Here is a 22,621-nt window from a genome sequence, read left to right as displayed (position 1 = left end):
AGAACTGGTCCTAGAGCCAACCAAATCCTGATGCTTAGCCCAGCAGTATGTCAAATTTCTTGCACAGATCCTGAATGAAAACTCAGTGCCTTTTGAACAGGAACAGCCAATGTACAACATGCCAGTTTAAGCACTTTGCCTTGCATTTTAACAGATTTCAGGAATTTGTGGGAATTCTCTCTAACGTCAGAGGGCAAAAGATCTGAATATTTGCAATGGCAAAAATATAAAAATGTGTGCTTCGATATCTATAAAGTTTATTTCTTGGACTAAAAATTCACATTAAGGAACAAACAAAGAAATTAAAGCCAAAAATCTTACAAAGTTTGCTTATGTGAAAGCAAAAATACTGTATATGGGATATCAGACCTCTGTATTAATAGACCTGTTTATGAATCACCATTCCACAAACAATATCCAATTCAAAGCATGATGATTTTTGTGTAGCATAATAAACAATGCTAAGTTTAATATATTTTATGCAGCATTTTAAAAAATCCAGCCGTCAGAGTGGTATTTTAGACCCCATAGAAATATGGGACTCGCCTGATTCTGCTGTTATTTCCAGCAGTTTTACACTGGTATAGCTCCATTAACTTCAGTGCAATTATTCCTCATTTACCCAACTAGAAGTGAAAGGAGAGTCATGCTGACAATGCTGGCTTTAAAGAAGTGGCTTGCATTTTCTAGGGATTTTTTTAATGTATTTATTTGTCCAGATTTAAACAGAAATTTTAGTGTTTAGAAATACAATTTGGCCACTGAGATCAAAGTAAACTATATGAGAATAGGTTAAAAATTTCAGAGGAGTTTCCTTGTAACTTATCAAATGACACATAACAGGCAATTAGGTCTGGACACCTATAAAAAAACCTCAGAATATTTCCCACTCCCTTCTGTTTCCCAACTTTTTTTTTAAATCACCACTTAAAAGTAATTCCACAATCTCCTGTTGCCTTGAACAATCACACCTTATTTTAAAATATTTCTAATCTCTAATTCTGTCATTATCCATTTTAAGGTCTTGATGCTGTCCTCTGGTAATAACACTTAGCACTTACACTATGTGCTGCTTTCCATCTCCAAAGCACTTTACAAACATTAACTAATTAATCCTTACAACACCCCTGTGAGGTATGTAGGTAAGTATTATCATCCAATTAGGTAAGTATTAAGCACTGTTATCCCACTAGAGAAGTATTAAGGCCTCCCATTTTATTAGGGATACTGAGGACAACAGGTTAAGTTACTTACCATAGGTCACAGCAGGAGGCAGTATCAGAACTGGGAATAGCCTTCAAGAGTTCGTGGCTCCCAGCTGTATACTCAGACCACGAGATTATGTCTTTGGCTAAAGTAAGGTGTCATTGTGTGTATGGAAAATCAGGTTCAGGCCTTTGGTAATGTTCTAAGATTATACAGCAATGAATACCATGTACTGAGAAGGGCATATTTGAGCCAAGGAAGTATTCTTCTCCTCCTGAGATGCAAATATAGCACTTCTGGAGGATTTTTCTGGATGTATACTATGAAAAAAAGTCTTGGGAATAAGAGCCTTTTTACACTGTGTGTGTGCGTCCCTACCCCACCCCACCCCCAACACACGTGCACACGCATACACATATGCAATCATGATATAAGGGTGTAGGAATAAATAATTATTCCCTCCCCACCCTACTTTACATTTTAGTTGGTCTTTTACTATACAGAGATGAGTCTCTATTGAAACCACAGTCCACTTCACACATCCCTGCCTGAAAAAGTTAGAATAAGGATCTGGGGTTTGTGGCTTCCATCTCTCTGAATAATGAGTTCAGGTTTGTACACAAGATTGGACACAATTCAAGTCTGGTGGTGCAAATCCAATTAATAACATCCTTAGTACAGTATCACCATAGCTCATGGGTAGAGCTAACTGGAATTCTTGTCCACTGTGAAAATTATTGATAAAAATAATTTGAGGGTTTTGTTGAATTTTTTCTTTTTTCTTCAGATGCTTGTGAGAACCCCCCAAAAAACTGGGGGAGGGGGGAAGAATCCATTTTAAATAGAGTTTTTCAGTATTAAAGTTTTTGGTTTTTTAATAAAAACCTATTTTTAACCAAAAATGGACTTTTTCATGAAATTTGCTCTTTAATTGAAAGGCCGTTTTCAAATTAATGTTTGTATCAGTTCTACAAATAGATACTAGGATATAGGACTGGGTGTTATGGATAGTGGCAGTATCGCATTGCACACATTTGGTTTTAATTTCAATAGATTATTAAAGAAAAAGGTGATTGTTTCTATTTCTACCTTTCTATGTAATTCCTCTTGAAGCTGCATGTGTAAATTCGGAGAAATATCCACTGGGAGCCCTAAATGTTTTGTGCAAGCTAGATCCTAACACAAGGCTAGAGAATATTAGAGCTATGAACTAAAACCCCAAACCAGGAAACACTTACCTGCTTGCAAGTCATTTACAAACCTAACTCCCAGGCAAGAGCTGTTAATGGCTGCTGAGTTTTAGGTCTTATCTGTACAGAGGATTTGTTCTAATTCCAGCCAGGGGTAGCCAGTCACCAGTATAACTGCACCAAAGCAAATGCTGAATGTATTCAGGCAAAGTTGCTATTTTAGGTCAGATGAGCTTCACTGGTTCAGACAGAAGCTTTCCCTTCTATACTAATGTTTGCATGATGCAGCCACTTTGGTGGCTGTACCTGGCAAATCCCAAGTGTAGACAAGGTCTAGACTGAATTTCAGCTGGGCTGTGGATGATTTATGGAAGCCAGTTTTAGCTGAATTTAACTCTGAAGTTTTAGATAATTCAAAGTTCATGGAGATTGGATCCCATGGGCCCTCAAGCAAACAAAACAAGATTCGCCAGAAATCCCTGTAAATCAAAACAGCCGAACTTTGCACAGTTCTAGCAAATGTTTTAAACCAATTGGGGGGAGAAGGGGGTAATGTGTAGTTTAAAACAAAACAAAACCAAAAATGAGAGAGAAGATATTTTATTTAGATGAATAAAATACCATCTAGATCAAATCTACATAACATGGCTTGCTTGAGTGTCTTATACTTTGAAATTCAGAAAAACAGAAGAGGAGCTGAAAGAGAAGGTAGGTTTAGGTTTTGTTGCATCATCATTTGGAGAGACTTAACATTAACAGCAAGCTGAAATATAGAACAGATGAAGCATTCCCCTATTTAAATCTTTATCTTTTATAATACCTTGGAAGATTGATGCAGAATACAAGTAACAGTCATATAGTGTGCATTACAGAAATGAATAAAAATCGGTAACCCAAAAATGCAGTATTGGTTTATTATACTCTTTCACAATTGTTCTGTTAACTGGTCTTTTGCCTGCATACTGACTATCAGGTAACAAACTATACATAAAAAAAGACAGGAGCCTTTCATGCATTTATGTTATGCTATTTCTCAAAGCCAGAGGAAATAATGTTTCTGCACAACTGTTAGACTCCACAGTGGGTCTTACACAGAGAGACTTTAGATGTAAAATAACAAGGCAACATGGATACTCCCTCCTAAATAATGAAGTCAAAGAAAGAAGAGAAATTTCCTCAGTGTGTATTATGCAAAATGTAGGGATTTTTTTTAAAAAGAGCATTCATTTCATGTCACTGCTTTAAGCATTATCACATAGCTTCTTTCCCTCCACCCACTTCTTCTAACCTGACCTTTTTCCCAATGGTTTGTCTATAACTTAATATATCTCTAATTCTTTTGAAATAATGTTCACAGTTAGCATAATTGGTGTTATACAGTTCTAAAGTACATTATGGAATATTCTGTCACTAGACACTAAATTGAAATTGTAAAGAAAATGATAGAAATAGCTGTAAGGGGAAAAGTACCCTTTTAAATCTAATTTGCTATGCACCGCAGTAGGGTAATGGATGCAATGAAAGTTCTTTCATTGAGTTCCCATGTCCAAAAGGTATTTAGGTAGCAAAGGATGTAAAACAGACCCCCTGTGCTCCTTCTTTAAGTAAAGATAGCAGGAAATAAGGTATATAGGTTTGTGTCCTCCTGATTTTTATTTCCTCAGGAGTACAACTTATGCAAAGGGCACCTTAGGCTACTTAGACGCTCACAAAGGGTGCCCTAGACCCCCTCACTGTCTGCATGAATAGAACAATCTAAAGGATGGCTGAAGCCATACAGCGAGTTAAATCCTTCAGGTGGGTCTTTTCAAATTCCAATAGTGAGGAGTTACTGGAGAATTGGTAAGGATTTCACTAGGCCCCAGCAGGTTTGAGATCAAAAGCCCTGGTTAAATAAAAGCCTGTTGGGAAATCTTAAAACCTCTTTGTAATGTAACTTAAAAAAGTTAATACAAAGAACCCTTAGATTGAAGCCTATAACGGCTCGAACAAAGGGTATATCAAAACTGATTCTATTACGAGAAGGCAGACAAATAAATTCATTGAATTTAAAGAACTATCCAGATATATTACTCCGCTAAAATATAGAAAGCACATCTATACAGCCCTGTGTGTGTGTTATATAGCCTGTGTTTCTAAATCATAAGAACAGTACAACAGAGCATTATATGTTATACTTTATATATCTTTAACCACCATATATATGTAAGAAATGTTATGTATATATATTTTAACATAAACATATTTTTATCATTTATTGAGTTTCATGCTGGGTTGTTCAAATATACAGTTAAATATATCTATATATATTTATCCTACAAAAACACAGCTGAATGAGCTCCTAAATTCAAACTGACACAAGACATTTTTCAACCCAATTAATTAAAAAGGATGGGTGCTCATCAGTCAGCTGGCACAGCTTTTTTCCCCATCATATTGCCAAAATGTCAAAGTGTTAGTTGTGCAGCATGTTTCAAAAAGAAAATCTGGGACTGGGATTTAGATATAGATTATTAACTGACCCCTTCCTGAGCAGCTCTTCCAGTTTTAACTCATTGAGGTCCCTAGCACCAAGAGAGAGGTAGTTATGCATTGAAAAGCTTGATGTTGGATGTCATTTGCACCAGCATTTCAGATTTGTGCTCAGTTTACACGGGAAAAGGCATAGTAAATTGTTTAATCCATGCAATTTATGCAGGATGGCCTCCTGGTTAAAGCACTGCATTAGGGCTCAAGAGAGCTGGACTGAATTCAGAGCTATGGCACAGACTCCCCTGGGACCTTGGGCAAGTCACTTAGAACCGCATTCTGACACCCTCTCTCTCTGTGAGTAGCACCTTACCCCAAAAGAAGTCCCACAGAGGGTATCAGAATCAGGCTGTTACTCGCTCTGCATCTCAGTTTCCTGTCTGTAAAGTGGTGTTAATAATGCTTCCCTACCATATAAGAGTGCTGTGAGGATGAATTTGTTAGCATTTGTATACAGCAATTGGGGTAATATAAGGACATAGTTAGCTGGGAGTGGTGTTTTGCCATTCAAGAAATGATATCCATCCCAAAGTTTGGTAAGTTATGCAGCCACAGAAGAGGGGTTGCACACCCTAAAAGTGGGCGTAAAAGCTGAAAGTGAATTTTTGACAGTTTTCTTTATAATAAAATCACACAAAAGTCTGACACTTAAGTTACAGAAAGCTGACCGTGGGCGCCTCACTTAACATATATTAGGAGGAATGAGATCCATGCTTACTCCCTTGATATCACCTAATGCGGCTAACCCCTTAATTACTGTACAACTGCACATAACAGGATATAGTTCAGTATTATTTTTATAACCAAGAATAGTGGGTATGATGTTAATAAGTGAGAAGAATACCTCACATCTAACATCTTTCATCCCAAAAAGCCAAAGAGTTTAACAGTCAGTCCACATACACAGGAATCACTTTGCCTGCTGCTTAAGTGCCACTGCTTTTAACAGCAATACTGCACATTAGCTTCTGTTAGGCAAAGAAGAATACCATATCCAAATAAGTCTGCAAGGGAAACATTGGGTATGTCTACACTACCCACCGGATCAGCGGGAAGCGATCGATCCAGCGGGGGTCGATTTATCGCGTCTAGTCTAGATGTGATAAATCGACCCCGAGCACTCTCCCGTCAACTCCTGTACTCCACCGCCGCGAGGGGCACAGGCAGAGTCGACGGGGGAGCAGCAGCAGTTGACTCACCATAGCAAAGACACCGTGGTGAGTAGGTCTAAGAACGTCGGCTTCAGCTACGTTATTTACGTTGCTGAAGTTGTGTAACATAGATCGATCACCCCCCTGCCCCCAGTGTAGACCAGGCCATAGATAAGCTAAATGTAATCACCATTTTGGCCACAGTACAAGGAATAATGCCATTACTCTAGCAAAAGTGACCTCGGATCACTAATAATCATAAAAGACAAACCCCACTGTTGACTTCTCATTTGAAAGAAAGTATCTCCAACAGCATTATGCTTCTTAACACTTTGCTGTGGTACTGGTTTCCTATGAATCAGTAGTGAATCAATGCCACAGCATGGTGTTTGATGGAGGTCTCCCTATCACTGTCCATATCTTCATAGCTTAGATGATTTTATGAGACCATAGCCTGAGTTGGTATGGATACCAAATTAATTCTATTCATACAGTAGATTATACAGTGGTATGTATAAACTTCTGATTTGATTTTGAAGTCTTGATGAGATCTATAAAACAAGCCAAGTTTGAAGAAAATCTGTTCAGTAGATGTGAAGTTATGAATCTTTAAAGACAGCAAATTGATTCTTTTATTATTTTTAACTCACTCTTTTTAGATTAACTCAGACATAAAAAGGCCTAGAATATGAGAGACTTGATGATTTTTAGTTTTGAATCAATTAGACTCACTTGCACATGATGGATGTCATAGTTAAGGAAGCTACAAAGCTTAGAACTAAATGGGTGGAAGAATGACCCAGTGGAAAAAATACATCACTGGGAGTCAGGAGATCTGGATTCTACTCCCATCTGTAAAATGGTGATAATGATAATTACCTACTTTGCTGGGGCTATGAGACATACTTAATATTTGAAAAGCATTTTGGAGTTCTCAGACGGATGACTCTAAAGGTGCGTAAATTCTTATAAAAATGCTAAAATGTAAAGGCTGCCTCAGAGTTCAGGTTGTTCCAATTAAGTACAAATAATAGTTTGAAGAAAACTGTTTCCGTACTTTTTAAAATTATGAATATCTAGTCAGTAATTTTCATTCCATTTTCAGATAGGCTGAAGCTAGTGTGATTTAGAAAGTTGTTTCTTACCATAACCAACTAGCAGTCAGCTCATACTCTGGCCCTTCTCAAATTCAATAGTAACTCTTCTTTAATCCCAGATCTCCTTACTCTCAGTCCCCTGCTCTAAGCCTAAAACCATCCTTCCTCAAGTCACTCCCTAGCTTCATTTTGGGGTACTCATTCTGTTATCCTCAGAGGAAAATGTGCCATCTCTTGAATCACCATCATTGCTTCCAGTAACACTTAGGATTTCTTTAGAAGATTAAGGTTGGAAGAGACCTCAGGAGGTCATCTAGTCCAACTCCCAAAAGCAATTTCCTCTGAGGTTTCCCATTCAAGTACTTACCCTGCTTAGTTCGGAGGGCTGAGAGATCACCTCCAAAGGTGGAAGAAGTTGCAGACCATTATACATCTCAGTCAGCTGTTAACAATAACAGAAATGTGGCTTCTCACTGTGACACCTCTGTTCTCTGAATAGCTGCTGCAGTGTCCCACCAGAAAATGATCAACGTGTCTTTGTCTACTACAAATGTTTAGGTGCACACAATGCAACAGACCAAATTCTGCCTCCTCCCCCACAGCCCCAGTTACACTATGCAATGCCACTGAAATCAGTGCATGTGTATGAGTGTAACTGAAAACAGGACATGACCCAACATTTGTAGGCAGCAGAAAATACTTTCATTTAAAATTAATCATTCACATACTTTATTTGCATCTTCATCCTATTAAGTGTAGGTCAGTGTTATACCAGCCTATGTATGAAACTGGTACTAAAATGTGCAATGACCTAAACCACACTCATCCTATTATTTACAAACATATCTCAAAGGGGTGTGCACCCCTCCATCAATATGAATACATCAACCACAAAGAAGAGACTGTAGTTTGAAGAGTGCCCTCCCAAAGTCCAAATAGGGGTAATCAGATGAGGTGCACCAAACTGTAAGACTAAACATACGTACTTTTAATAACCAGACCTTCCTCCTCCTGAGGGCAACAAGAAACTAGAATAAGAGATGCTCTGAAACCACAGCAAAAAGAAGTTAGGTGGATATATACTGAGGTTGCTAGCCCCAAAGTACAATGCATAACTTAAAGTAATACATTTTTTGTCAGAAGGTTTGCAAACACTGTTCAAAAGAATACAGAGTCCTTCTTTGCTATTCACATAAACCGAGTAAACTCTTGGCCATGTTAGAGTTTAAAATGAAAAAAAAATGGTTATAGCTATCAAAGAAAAACAAAATCTCAACAGGTCTGTATGAAATTTATGCAACACCTTATTTATTAATGCATGTGTAGCTATCATTTTATTCCATTCCCCAAAGGTGGTACTTTAAGGAGTAGGCCAATGCTGATTGACAGCAGCCATAATTCCATACAATGAGACTGTATCATATTGTTTGATGTGATATGATACTCATCACTTGTAACTGATCAAAGATACTATTGCATCAAACAGTATTATAATATGATCACACTGTATGTGGTTGCTGCCAACGCTGTTCATCATATTGCACACTTTGGTGCTAGACGCATCTATTAATAGCATTGACACACCACCGTTATCCAAATTTTTCCAAAGAATTGCACTATGTGAAATGTGGAAAGTAATCTGTATATAAATCTTTGGGGTTTGATACAGTGTGTTCTGTTAGCTAAACACTTCAACATGAGGAGTTTTGCTGATCTTAGGATTTTCACAGGACAGCACTGAAAACCTGAAAGCCTGATGGAAAAAGAATATATTCCAGAACAGAGACATGAAACTCCAGCTTCCTTTATTTGTCTCTTCAATGCAAACAAATTGGAAAATTATGTATTTTAGGTTAAGACTTTACATTTTCAACAATTCCCACTTTGAGGCTTTTTCCTGGCCACTGTCTTGCAGAAGGGAGTTTTATTTGTCAACCCTAGACCTTTATAAACCTGGAGATGGAAACAAAAGAAATGAATTATTTGTTACCAGCATTTCTACAGCATCCATTAAAGGTGATGTGCCAGAGAGCATGGGGCTCACTCTGACACTACAGTCTTGGGTGCTTTCTCAGAGGCAGATTCTTAAACTAGCTTGGGTCTCTGCCGGTCAGAGGTCAGCTGCCCTCAAATCTCTGTAAATACTAGAGTAAGCTTATTAACCTTCCTCCTTTCACTTAAAGTCCATAGTTAAATGTCCATGAGTCTACAAGGTACTGGATGACCTTACCCCGCCATGCCCAGTTAAGGCAGTGGGAGATGTCGGTGCTCAGCCCCAAGCAGGATCAGGCCCTTTGCCATTAGACATTAACATGATGTATTTGGGGCTATGTTCTTATCTTATTTCATTGAATACATCATCTTTAATTCTCACTAGTTTGTCTGACTCTGTTCTGACATAGTGTAGCCATAACCAGGGTACCATGTGGAAAAATTGAAAGGATCTTTCCATGCTATAATGCATATTTGCTTGGTCTCAGGCCTCAGTCCTGGGTGCTGACATTTCTGAAGCACCAAGCCCACTAGAGCTTCACGACCTGGCAAGACTCCACAAGTGCTGAGGCCCCAGGAGGAATACAGATCAAATGACAGATTGCATCTATGGGTAGGTCTACACTTATGGTGAAATGCAGAGTACAGACCTGCATGCCCAGCTTGCACAGGAATAAACAGCAGTGCAGATGGTGAGGCATTGCTTAGATGAGTAGAGTAGGATGCGCTACATGCCTGAATCCTAGGGTATATACCATACATTGCTCTCTACATGCCCAAGCAGTGCCTTCCACATCTACACTGCTGTGTTTAGCAGCATAGAGTCCCACTGCCTCCTCCCTGCAGGCCTTGCATTGCCACTTGTAGCTACTCACCATAATGAGTGTGCACATAGTCTGCCTTCCACTGAGGTGGGTAGTTACATGCCGTACATGCCACCAGAAGTGTAGGCAAAGTCTATGTAGCTCCCTACTCACTAATCCTTCTCAGGGCTAGAATCTGGGATTCCATCCTACCTGGGCACTTGGTTAGCTTGCATCATGCCTCTCTTTCTCCATAGGGGAGAAGTTTCTTCTCAGAGTTACTGACAACTGGGCAGACAAATAGTGGATTACGGTGCATAGCCATTTGACATCAGTAGTCCTCCCTTGTTTAGCTTGCAGCTCTTCTTAGTTCTCCAATATCTCCTCATGGCTGTGCTTCCATTTCCTTACACTGAACATAGCAAAACCTGATTTGCCCATCCTGCTTCCAAAACAGAACTCCATCATTCCAGATTCCTCCTTATCACTCAAGCTCACAATTTTAGGGTTATCCCATCCTGATTTTCCTTAGACCTTTTCCTTTGCCTGTCCTTTTCATATTCACCAAATACAGATGGTAATTTCTTTAAAGCAGATGCCTTGCCTCTCTTAACCTCTCTAAAGCATCATGAAAGGTTATGGTACTATATGTTTGTATAGTGCATAGCACATTGCAAGCATTACTGGAATTACAGCTACATAATAATAAAATAACAATAACAACAGTCTCTCCCACACACTGTATAATATTTCACTGAGACTCAAGACAATGGCATCTGACATTGGCAGAATGAGATACCGTAACCATGGGCCACAGTTCAAAGTTTCCTAAGAAATATTCAGTCAGGGACATGAGACTGCCCTTCAACTGAAGATGCCTTCACTTTTTTTTTCTCATTTTAGCCTAGTGCAGTAGGCTAATCTTCCCTTTAGCTAAGTTGGCTTATTGCCCAGCCAGGGGCCGTGGCTTTCCCTGGGTTGGGGAGCCCCAAAGTTCATGGATATCTGCCTCTGGACCACACTATAAATGTTCTATTTGAAAATAATTAATGTATATCTATTTCCCCACATGCCTCTTGTGCAGGACAAAACTGGTGTGCAGGTTACATGTAATGACGGGTGGGCGAGCATATACTTTGGATGCTATTTTAAATGAACTTTAGTGTAACAACAAAAGCATATGCCCACCCACCATCATCTGGGCAGAATTTATCTGTGTACTTGCGGGAGATTCCAAATACAATTCCCTCTCCACTGGCCATGTGATCTAATGTACAAGAATTGCATGGAAACAAGTCTGCAATGAACATGGGATTTACCATTTTTAGAAAACAGTTTCTGTCAGTGTATCTCATAAAACTACTCCACCATGTAAAAATGAAGTGATACATAAATAAAGGGGTTCCATCTAATATCTCCTGGACAGATATCCGCCTTATCATTGGTCAGTCTACACCCTTGATAGCTGTCACAGCTTCGGAGACACAGGATAACAAGCCATGGAATAACAGCAAAACACAGGGATGCATGCCTGCATATCTAAAGCGGGAAAGTCAGCTGGGACTGTAAAAGTCCTTGCTGGGACTGTATAAGCTGCACATTTATGAATTGGTGCAAACTTTCAGGTCAGAAATTGCCCTTTGTCTTAGCTTTCCACTCATGTTTGCACTTACATGTGCCAGCATGAGCAAGTCATATACTCTGTTATGTACCAAATAACCTATACTGATGGATACTGTTTTGCCATGGTTAAGAACGGTGCTTTGTTCATTTCCTCTTTGTAATTAACAGGAAAATCAGCCTTACTAGAATGAGACCCTAAGCGACTGATTGTGGAAGAGACACAATGATAAGGGAGAGGATTTTTGAAGGCTCACGATCAGCTATAAGAAATAGCAGCACAGTACTGTGCACCGTAGCAAAAGAAGCTTTAACTTTTTAAACTGGGTGTAGCTAAATAATTCAAGATGCTGTAATTTAAATGTAACAGTAGAAACTAAGTTCAAACAACAGAGTTATAGGCATTTCAGCACAGCATACAGTCTCCTGAAATGTGGTATTATGGAAATTACTAAGAATTTGACCACAAAATGTTTGATGCTGTATTCTGTCAATCCTGGAACAGCACTATAGTGTGCCCCCTCCGTCCGCCCTCCCCAACCTGTACATCTGTCCCTTTACAAACCTAGTACAACTGCCCCTGCTGCAGGAGCTAGGAAGATGTAGCCCTGGTTCTGAATCTACCTTTCTATTTAATAAATCAGCACAACTGAGAGTCACCATGCACCAGACACAGACACAACTGCAAATCTGTTCTTACCCTCCCCATACCACCTGAGTGCAGCTATTATTCCTCATCCTTGGGGAAAGGACTCCATATGTGACATCCAGACACCTCAGTAATTCCAAGCATCATTATCACTAGCAGGATCAAGTGCAGCTGTGATGCACTGAGAAAGCACAGTAATGCTAACACTAATCTCTACATTCACCACACTGGCCCTCACTAGGAAGTTTAAGTACATTTATTAGGGATTCTCCAGCTCTTAAAGGTACGAAGACATCTATAAGGCTTGACGTACTAACTAATTGGGGTTTGGAATAAAAATCTTCTTATCTACTTAACTCAGGGATACTCCCTTTGTTGTTAAGTATACATACTACCTTTTATTTAGAATGCAAGTTACGGACAATTCAATTAACAGGGTTTTAACTTGGAGTTCTACACCCACTAATATTCACAGGTATTTTTGCAATATAATTGGTAGCATACTTAATTATTAACTAGCACACTTCCCCTGCCTTATGAGTGCATATTTTGTTTCATATTGTACTTCAAATTTCAAAAGTAACTGGTGATTTTGGGAGCCCAACTTGAGCCATCCTAAAGGGGCCTGGCTTTCAGAGAGTGGGAATCAAGCACTTGTAGAAAATCAGAGCCTTTCAAGGCAGCTTGAATTTCTGGATAGTAGACAGTCCTTTAATCTAACAGGAAAAAGGCATGAGATCCAATGGTTGGAAGCTGAAGCAAAATAAATTCAGATTAGAAATGAGGAGCAAATTTTTAAACAGTCAGGCTAGTTATCCACTAGAACAACTTCTAGAGACCCATTGTGGATTCTCCATCCCTTGAAGTCTTTAAATCAAGAGTGCTTATCTTTATAAAAGACATGATATAGCACAAGCAGAAGCTATGATCTTGATGCAGAAATTACTGGGTGAGATTCTTTGGCCTGTGCAGAAGGTCAAACTAGATTATCATAATGGTTCCTTCTGGCCTTAATCATTGAATATGACTCTATGAAATTCGACACCCAAAAAATGAGGTATCCAAAGTCGTTAAACACTTTTTAAAATCTTACCCATGCTGTTTTTCAGAATCTGTAAAGCTGACTAAATTAAAATTCAAGAATATTAAAGGCTGGGTGAAAGTGACACAACTAGCATTGCCACTGGTTGTGCTGGAGTGATAATCCATTTGATTAATTTGATAGAAACAGAAAGCCAGCGAGTAACTTCTCCTCCCTTCCTGTTTAAATTTAAACCACTCCAGAGAATCTTGCGAATGGTAGACAGCGATTTTAACTCCACACCATATTCTGAACAAAGAAAATAGTGGCATGGTGGACTAAGCTTTTTTTTTTTTTAAGTACACATATGACGATGCATCATAGCTATAAACAGATGGTATTTGGCCTCCTTCCTATTCTCAACATTTGGAATTCCTAAACTATGTGAATTAAACAATAATATTTTATAAACATAGAAGGGATTTTGCTCACCGCTTTGTTAACATGGAAATTATACAATGCTGACATTTATTTAAATTTTAAAAAGTAAACAAGAGTGTGCATTGAAATAAAGCAAACTAAAATCAACAGAGAATAGCATGTTCAGTGTGCACATTACCTACAGTGGCACAGGCCTTTTTAGGGGAGACATAATGGGATGAAACACAAATTGTAGCTTAGACAGTCTGATCCTTTGTACTCTAAAGGCTCATTTAACACCTCTCTGTAAACAAGGGATATTTATACCATAATTGGCTAGTTGACCATCACTGTGCATTTACTGCCTAACCTGCTATTATGGAGTTAAAAGAAGTTCCTCTTCAATTGCTTTCCTAGGAGCGAAAGTGTGTTTGCAATTTTAGTACCAACTGAATTTAGTCTAACACCTGCACTTAGAACAAGAAACACTTTCATAATAGCAAAATTGTGTGTGTGGGGGGGGGGATGTATTGCTGACAGGAAAAGAAGAAAGTATCAGATCTTGAAATAATTCTGTTTGCTTAGATTCCTCTTTCATGCCCCTCTTAGCCCCTTTTTATGCTTCTTTCCCACTTGCAATACAAAATCTAGGAGGCACTTAGTTTTCAATCAGTATTCCCAGGTCTGCAAAGAGATTCTGTGATGAATAAATAATTAATCAGAGATTTTAATCAGTATTATGATTTTGAAAAAGGCTAATTATCATTGTTTACAGACATGTCTTTCCAATGAATTGCCTTGTTTTGCCTTCAAAGCTCTAAAGGTTAAGCCCTTTGCAATGATCCCTCCCACTTCAACTCTCCCTTTTTATGCAGACACCAACACCTTGTCATAGGAAACCCACACTTTGCTAACGCCCTGGGAAATGTGGATGATACAGTATTGGGCTAAGGAAAAAGGCCAACAGATCCATCGTGCCTGAGTGTATATACAGTTCTGAAACATACAGTGTGAACCTGCCTCGATGTAAGTCAACAGCAAAACTCCCACTGACTTCAGTAGGGTCAGGATTTAACTCCGAATACGCAGCCACTGCTCTAGCTTTTCAGCACGCCAGCAAACCAGACTGACACAACCATGGCCACCACATAGGGGAAAGTCAAATGCAAACCACGCCTGGACCTAAACTTCATAACACTGCCTAGCCACTAACCACCGGGGGAAAGCGATCCCGGGGAGCAGAGATTTTTGCTGCTATTATTGTTGGCTTCGTTGGTCATTTATTTATAAATGGTGTACAAAGATATTAGTAAATGTTTCCCTCTGAGCTAGTAACGAGGCACTTGCCAAAGAACAACACATCTTCTGTTGTTAACATTCTTTCTACAGCACGTGGGTTTTTTTTTTAAGGGAACAAAGTTTCCGATCAAATCAACGACAAAATCTAGCAAAGCAAGCGTTGTTTTCGCTGAGGATCGCACCTCAGCCCCTCCTAAAACCCGACAATGCATAAATCCTCACCTTGGGTCCCCTTCTGGGGCTAGGTAGGAGAAGGAAGTGTTACTAAATGTCAGATTTTTCCTTGCCTATGCCCTCAGTGTTTCTGCAGCAAGGAAAGCTGCAGCCTTTCGTGCGTGCATAGTTAATACGGATTACACCTCCTTGGGCTCACTTTGCCTGGGATGGGGATTTGCATCAAAAATGCTGCAGCCAAAAAGGGTGGGTGGGGGGAAAGACACACAAACCTCCTAGCACAGGGATCCGAGAGGTGCAGAGCCAGGAAGGACAAAAAGAGGGAGCTTAAGACCTAATAAAACAGAGCGATAACTAACTAGAGAGCAGGGCTGCCTGCCCGCAGCCGTATGGGAGAGCGGCACTGCTACAGGACTTCAGCTGCTACCCCTTCGCCTCACTGCTGCTCCCCCCGCCAAACCAGCCGTGTCTTCTCTCTCTTTCCCCTAACAGCCCCCGCGCCCGCGCCCCTGTTCTGGGGGACTGATCAGAAGCGACTCCCAGGCCGGGCCAGCAGCAGGATCTGCGCTGCCCAGAACGCGCGGGGCGAGCCGGGGAGTCGGCGCTGTCGGAGCGCGCTGGGAGAGCCAGCCCTGGTCCTGGCAGCTGGGCGGGAGAGTATGAGCCAGGGTTCCCGGGAAACTAACAAATCCGCTCGCTTGCCGCATCCCTTTCACGGGTTCCTCTTGTTCCTTTTTAGGGGGGAGATTCCCCCCCCCCCCTCCGGACAGAGGAGAGAAAGTCAGCAGCAGTAACGCATGCAGAGCCCAGGCTTAGCAGAGCAAATAACTTTGCTTTTAAATGACACGTTGGTTAGAAATTAAGGATAGCCGCGAAGATAACTCGGGCGGGGGTGGGGGGCGGGGTGGAGAATCGCAATGGAAACTTTGGGGCGAAACAGAAGCCTCATTTACTTCCACCTCTTTCTGCTTCTCCCTCGGATAATCAAAGGGTTAAACGTTGCACGGGTCATGATTTAAATGACCCCCCCAAAAAGAACCCAACACCCCCCTGAAAGCAAGCTCCAGCTCCAGCTCCAGAAGTCCCCGCACCTCCTCCCTTGCTGGTGGAAATGTGTTTATTGCAGGCTTGGGAGATGCTGTGGAATATTTGTCATTTGCCACAAAGGGCTAGCCAGAGTGTGGGAGCCCTAATTACAGCGTAGAGTCAGGCAAACAGCCCCTGTCCCGCGTTTGCCATGTGTCAGCTGACGGCCGCTGCAAAAGGGAGCACAGAGACCGGTCGCAAAGTCCCTGCTCTCCTTCCTTTTCCATGTGTGGCAATGTAAAAGCCATTCGCTAGTGCGGGTGGGTAGGTGCGTGCCCGCGGCCGAGCTGCAGCTGCACGCTCCAGCACGGAGGAGGACAGTTTGCTGATGTACCCAGCGGCCTGGGGAACCTCTTGGAAGGAAGAAGAGTGGGGGGACGACGACTATTAATACTCCACTCGAGCATATTTTGCTTCTAAAATAACCCCCATCGTTACTCTCCGAGCGTTTTGAGCTTTAAATTAAGGGTTTAAACCGACGCGATTCATTAGCGCCAGTCCAGCCCCCCTCCCTCTTTTTTGATTTTTGCTGCTTCTGTTTTCCTGGCCTAGTCTCGCAGCGTTAGCGCTCCAGCGTGACCAGCCAAGCGGCCGTGAAAGCCAGAGACCAGCGCTGCGAGCGACAAAGGGAGAACCCGTCGGTGGAGGCTGCTCGGCCGACGCGGCTGCTTTTGCGCGTCGTCCCCGCCGCTGCCCCCCCCGGGGCCGGGCTCCGGCCCCGGCTCCAGGTGCACGCTGGGCTGAAGGTGGGGGGCGTACGAGCCGGGGCTCGGTTTGCTCGCAACTCAGCCGCCGCCCCCGCTTTGTTCTTCCCGTTCAGTGTCAGGCTCGCACATCCCCGCAGCATGTTGCTGGGCGCCCTGACACGTGGAAAGACGCCCCCGCCCCCGCCCCGCACTCCTGGGCAGCTGTTGCCGTTTCGCTGGAGACGCTGCAGCCTGTTAGCCCCTGGAAACCCGAGGGAGGCGGCCCGCGGGTGGCCAATGAGGCCTGGCTCGGCGGGGCGGCCCCTCTCCAGGGCAAGCGCCTGGCCCCGCGTTAGGGCTCATCCGCTGACCGCCGTTCCCCAGCCCTACGCGTTTGTCCCTCGCGTCTCTTCCTCGGCGGGACTCCCTGAGGCTGAGGGACTCGCCCCCAGCCCAGGAGCGGTTCCCAGGCGGGACTCCCCACGCCCGGTTAGCTCTAGGGGCAACCCAGGGCCGGGCTCCGCCCCCCGTGACCCAGCCTTTGCCGCCCTTCGCTGCCTAACATGCACGTTTCCCGCCCTCCCGCCGCCTTTGTGAGGGCTCTTGCGCGCACACCCTCTTCTGGCTCCCGGCCCCGGCGCGAAGCAGCGCAGCTCCCGCACGCGCTGTGCGTGACAGCCTCGCCTGGATCCCCCCTTCGCGCTGGGACTGGCCGCCAGCGCAGCTGGCTCGTGCACTTCCGCGGGGCTGGGCTCGCTTTTTATTATTTTTAGATCATATTGGCCTCGTTTAACCCTGATTTCCTTCTCTACCCCCCACTTACATCCTTTTGGCCCTGGAAGTCTCTCTGGTTTCTTCCAGCCAGCCCAGCTCATCGAGAAGAAAAGGGGCTCTTCCAGAGTTTAATTCTTCTTGTTAAAATTCCACTCCCTCCTCCATATTACAAACGCTTTGTATAACTTTTATGCCTCCTTCAGTTGTGATGTTATTGCTCTGGCTAGTCCTGATTGATCGTTAAGTTATGCTGGCTTTTAAAGTACTGCCTCCATAATGCTGGAGCAAAGACTTTGTATTTGGCATGCTCCTTGCCTTTGGAATGCCTCTCCTGGCACGATCAAGAATTCTGGTTTGACTGGGATTCTTATGTTAAAATTCAAAGCTCATTTGTTCAGTTAAGGCTTCTACTTAGAAGCAGCTTTCTCTTCTTCTCCCTGTTAAGTGCTCTATGATGCTGCTTACATGAAGGGCGTGTTGTAAGTGCAAGATGTAATATGGTTATATAGTACTGGATTACCAGTTTTCAACAACAGCTGTGCATATTCACTAGGAGTGTAAGGAAATATCAGAGGATAATATAGCATTGCTATTTATTACCCTATAATTAACGTTCTGATAGTGCTTCTATTATAAAACCTTATTTGCAAAGCTTCATACGCCTGTGGCAAAATTTCACTTCAAGATGAAGCCTAGTTTAACATGGTGAAGCATTTTTAAAGTATTTTAGTAAAAATGAGTTTAGCGTATTACAGGGTAGTATTCCCCTTGATTTAAGGTGCTCCTTGATGTTTGCACTAATCTGAGCAAAGGACATTTGTTGCCTTTAAAAATATAAATGAGGGATAAAATCTGTCCTGTTACTCTGGAGCACACCCCTTGGAGATTTATACAGGTGTAATGGAGAAGCAAAATTTGCTCCAGACTTTTAATTTAATGCTGTTCTTTTATATGCACAGACTACTGGTGTCAGTATAGAAAAATCCAGCATCCTGATTTAGCACAGGTTTGTGCAAGGTCAGAGGACACAGGGCATAAAACATGCATGGCAGCATGTCTATACCAGGGCTCCCAATGCTACCAACATGAGACTGAAATGGTGCTAGCAAGGGCCAGAATATTTTGCAAACATTTCCGTTGTGTAGACAGAGCTGTTCTCTTCCTCTATAGGAGAAGGAAAAATAATTTCCTTATGGAACAAACCTGCATTCCCAGAACACTCAAAATAGGCAGTAATTTAGGGTACGTCTACACTACGGGATTATTCCGAATTTACATAAACCGGTTTAGCAAAACAGATTGTATAAAATCGAGTGCGCGCGGCCACACTAAACACATTAAATCGGTGGTGTGCATCCACGGTCCGAGGCTAGCGTCGATTTCTGGAGCGTTGCACTGTGGGTAGCTATTCCGTAGCTATCCCATAGTTCCCGCAGCCTACCCCGCCCCTTGGAATTTCCGGGTTGAGATCCCAGTGCCTGATGGGGCAAAAATCATTGTCGTAGGTGGTTCTGGGTAAATGTCATCAGTCACTCCTTCCTCTGGGAAAGCAACGGCAGACAAGCATTTCGCGCCTTTTTTCCCTGGATTGCCCTGGCAGATGCCATAGCATGGCAATCATGGAGCCTGTTTTGCCTTTTGTGACTGTCACCGTATGTGTACTAGATGCCTCTCACAGAGGCGATTCAGCAGGGCTACACAGAAGCATGCTTTTGCTTTTGCATGACAGCAGAGATGGTTACCAGCCATACTGTACCATCTACCATACCATAAATTGGTAATAAGATGATCATGGTTACCAGTCCTTTTGCACCATTTGCTGCTGTCATAAGTGCCCCTGGCTAAGATCAGCCAGGGGCGCAAAAGCCAAAATTGGGAATGACTCCCTGAGTCAATCCCTCCTTTTTAGTATCTAAAAATAAAATCAGTCCTGCCTAGAATATGGGCAAGTGTACTAGAGAACCACTGTATCAGAGAGCACATCTGCTCTGTGTCAGATCCTGCAGAAATTATGAGCTGTATGCTATTCACAGGAGATGCTCCTGCAACAACCCCACCTGTTGATTCCGTTCTTCCCCCAGCCTTCCTGGGCTACCGTAGCATTGTCCGCCCACTTGTGTGATGAAGTAATAAAGAATGCAGGAATAAGACACAGTGACTTGTTAGTGAGAAATGAGTGGAAGGCAGCCTCCAGCTGCTATGATAGTCCAGACAGGACAGTAAGGAGTGTGGAGGAGAGGAGCCCAGCATCCCTCTGCTAGTCCAGGGGCAATTGAATCTTTTTTTTTTTACACATGAAGGGTGGGGGCTGATGGAGCTCAGCCCCCTGTTTCTATGATGACGATGGTTATCAGCCATACTGTACCATCTACCAGGAAAAATTAGGGCCAGGCGCCCTTGATCGACCTGACGGATGCTAGTCAGCATGGTTACCAGCCCTTTTGCACTGCCCCATGTGCCAATAGACTGATGATGAGGACGGGTACCAGTCGTTTTGCACCATCAGCCACCCATGGCAGGGGGGAGCAAGGATGTTGGGTGTTGAGTGCTGCAGCATTGCATCTATCTGCAGCATTCAGTAAAGATAGGGTGACATGTAAAAGAGTCAAGAGAGGATTGTTTTCCCTTTCACTTCTGGGGGTGGGTGGGGGGGGGTGCGTAAATTGCTGAGCTATGCCCTGACCCACCGCGGACACTGTGTTTGACCCTAGAAGCATTTGGAGCTCAGCCAAGAATGCAAATGCTTTTCAGAGAGACTGCAGGAACTGTGGGATAGCTTGAGTCCTCCAGTCCATGAGCGTCCATTTGATTCCTTGGCTTTCCGTTACGCTTGTCACGCAGCAGTGCGCTGAGTCCCTGCTATGGCGTCTGTCTGGAGATTTTTTAAAAATGTTTTTTAATTCATCTTCTGTAACGGAGCGCTGATAGAACAGATTTGCCTGCCCTTACTGCGATCACGTCCTCATGGTCCATGTGGGAGCTCTTTCTTTATTTTGATTTTTAACTGCATCACCACACGTGCTGATCGGAGCTCCACGCTGGGCAAACAGGAAATATTCAAAAGTTCGCGGGGCTTTTCCTGTCTACCTGGCCACTGCATCCGAGTTCAGATTGCTGTCCAGAGCGGTCAGTGGTGCACTGTGGGATACCGCCCGGAGGCCAATACCGTCGATCTGCGGCCACACTAACCCTAATCCGATATGGTAATACTGATATTAGCGCTACTCCTCTCGTTAGGGAGGAGTACAGAAACCGGTTTAAAGAGCCCTTTATACCGATATAAAGGGCCTCTTAGTGTGGACGGGTGTGGCGTTAAATTGGTTAAATGCTCCTAAAACCGGTTTAAACGCGTAGTGTAGACCAGGCCTTAAACAGACATGCAAGGAGCGTGGGCTTAGAGCCCTAGCGTATCACAGTGAACATGGCAGAGAGCTAGCTATCTGTGGTGAGGCACTGGTGTAAGACATTACTGAAAAGCATTTAATCAAAGATCAAAAGGGCAATTACTAGACCTGCAGTGAAACTAACAATTTATATCAAAGAGCTCGCAGTTCCTATTTCAATGTAGATGAAACAATAATAGATACAAGATAAACAAAAGCAAGGGCTGATCCTGCAGCTCTTACTTGCATGAGTAGCCCAGTAAATATAGGCTACTCATACGAGTATGGATTACAGCACTGAAAACCAAATTTTGTATCTAGAACATTTTTAAAGTAAAAGCTTTAGAAGAATTTGTGTAGAATGGCTGGTTCTTCCTTGGTTCTGAGAAACTACTAAAAATGCCGGCAAACACACACTTTGTGATTGTTTCACACTATAGCAGCACCCAGGCTTCAGGCCTCTTGTGGTGGAAATCCTCTTCTTTGGAGATTGAGGGGAAGAGCACTGGCTCAAGCCTCTCACAAACCTTAAACCACCTGCTGAGCCGGGAAGCCTGACACAGGTTAGAATAGCTCAGAACACTGGTGGTGCTAACCAGGAAGGGGGTTGGCTTAGTCCATTTAGGAGATATGCTGATTATACAAAACATTTCTCAGGCATCTTCCATCAATGGGACTCCTATGAACCTAGCCATGAATTAAAGCAATCATGGAGGAAAGTCTCTCCCCCCACAGCTCTTCTTGGTGTCTAGGGAGTGAATCCTTTATTTACAAAAGTTTTCTCTGCAGACATAAGTGGGTGCAAATCGAACCCTTATAGGGGGTAGATAAGTCTTTCCTCTTAGGACGGGAATCAGGATATTAGTCCATAACAGGTTCTCTTTGACTTTAAAAATACTAAATCCTACTAGTATGAAGAATAAATGAGCATGTGCAGATCCACAAACACTCTCTAATTATCTGCTGACATACAAACTTTCTGGGTACATTCTGTCCACAAACTAAGCATTTCAAGTTGTGCATTGACATGCACTTAGGAAGGAAAAATCCAATGAACAGCTACAAAATGAGCAATAACTGGCTAGGTTGTAGTACAGCTGAAAAGGATCTGGGGGTTATAGTGGATCAAAAATTTTATCTGATTCTACAATGCGCTGCAGCTGCAAAAAAGGCTAATATCATTCTGGATTTATTAACAGGAGTGTTGTATGTAAGACATGGGAGGTAATTGTCTTTCTCTACTTGGAACTGGTGAGGCAGCTCGAGTACTGTGTCCAATTCTGGGCGCCTTGCTTGAGGAAAGGTGAACAAATTGGAGCAACAAAAATGATAAAAAGGTTTAGAAAACCTAATCTATGAGGTTAAAAAATCTGGGCATGCTTAGTCTTGAGAAAAGAAGACTGAGGGGGGACCTGACAACATCTTCAAATATGTTAAGGGTTATTATCAAGAGGGCAGAAATCAATTAGTCTCTGTGTCGACTGAAGGTAGGACAAGAAGTAATGGGCTTAATTTGCAGCAAGGGAGGTTTAGGTTAGATA

Source organism: Mauremys reevesii, linkage group 11, assembly GCF_016161935.1.
Source record: "Mauremys reevesii isolate NIE-2019 linkage group 11, ASM1616193v1, whole genome shotgun sequence".
Taxonomy (NCBI): Eukaryota; Metazoa; Chordata; order Testudines; family Geoemydidae; genus Mauremys; species Mauremys reevesii.
Note: the sequence above shows the minus strand (reverse complement) of the source record.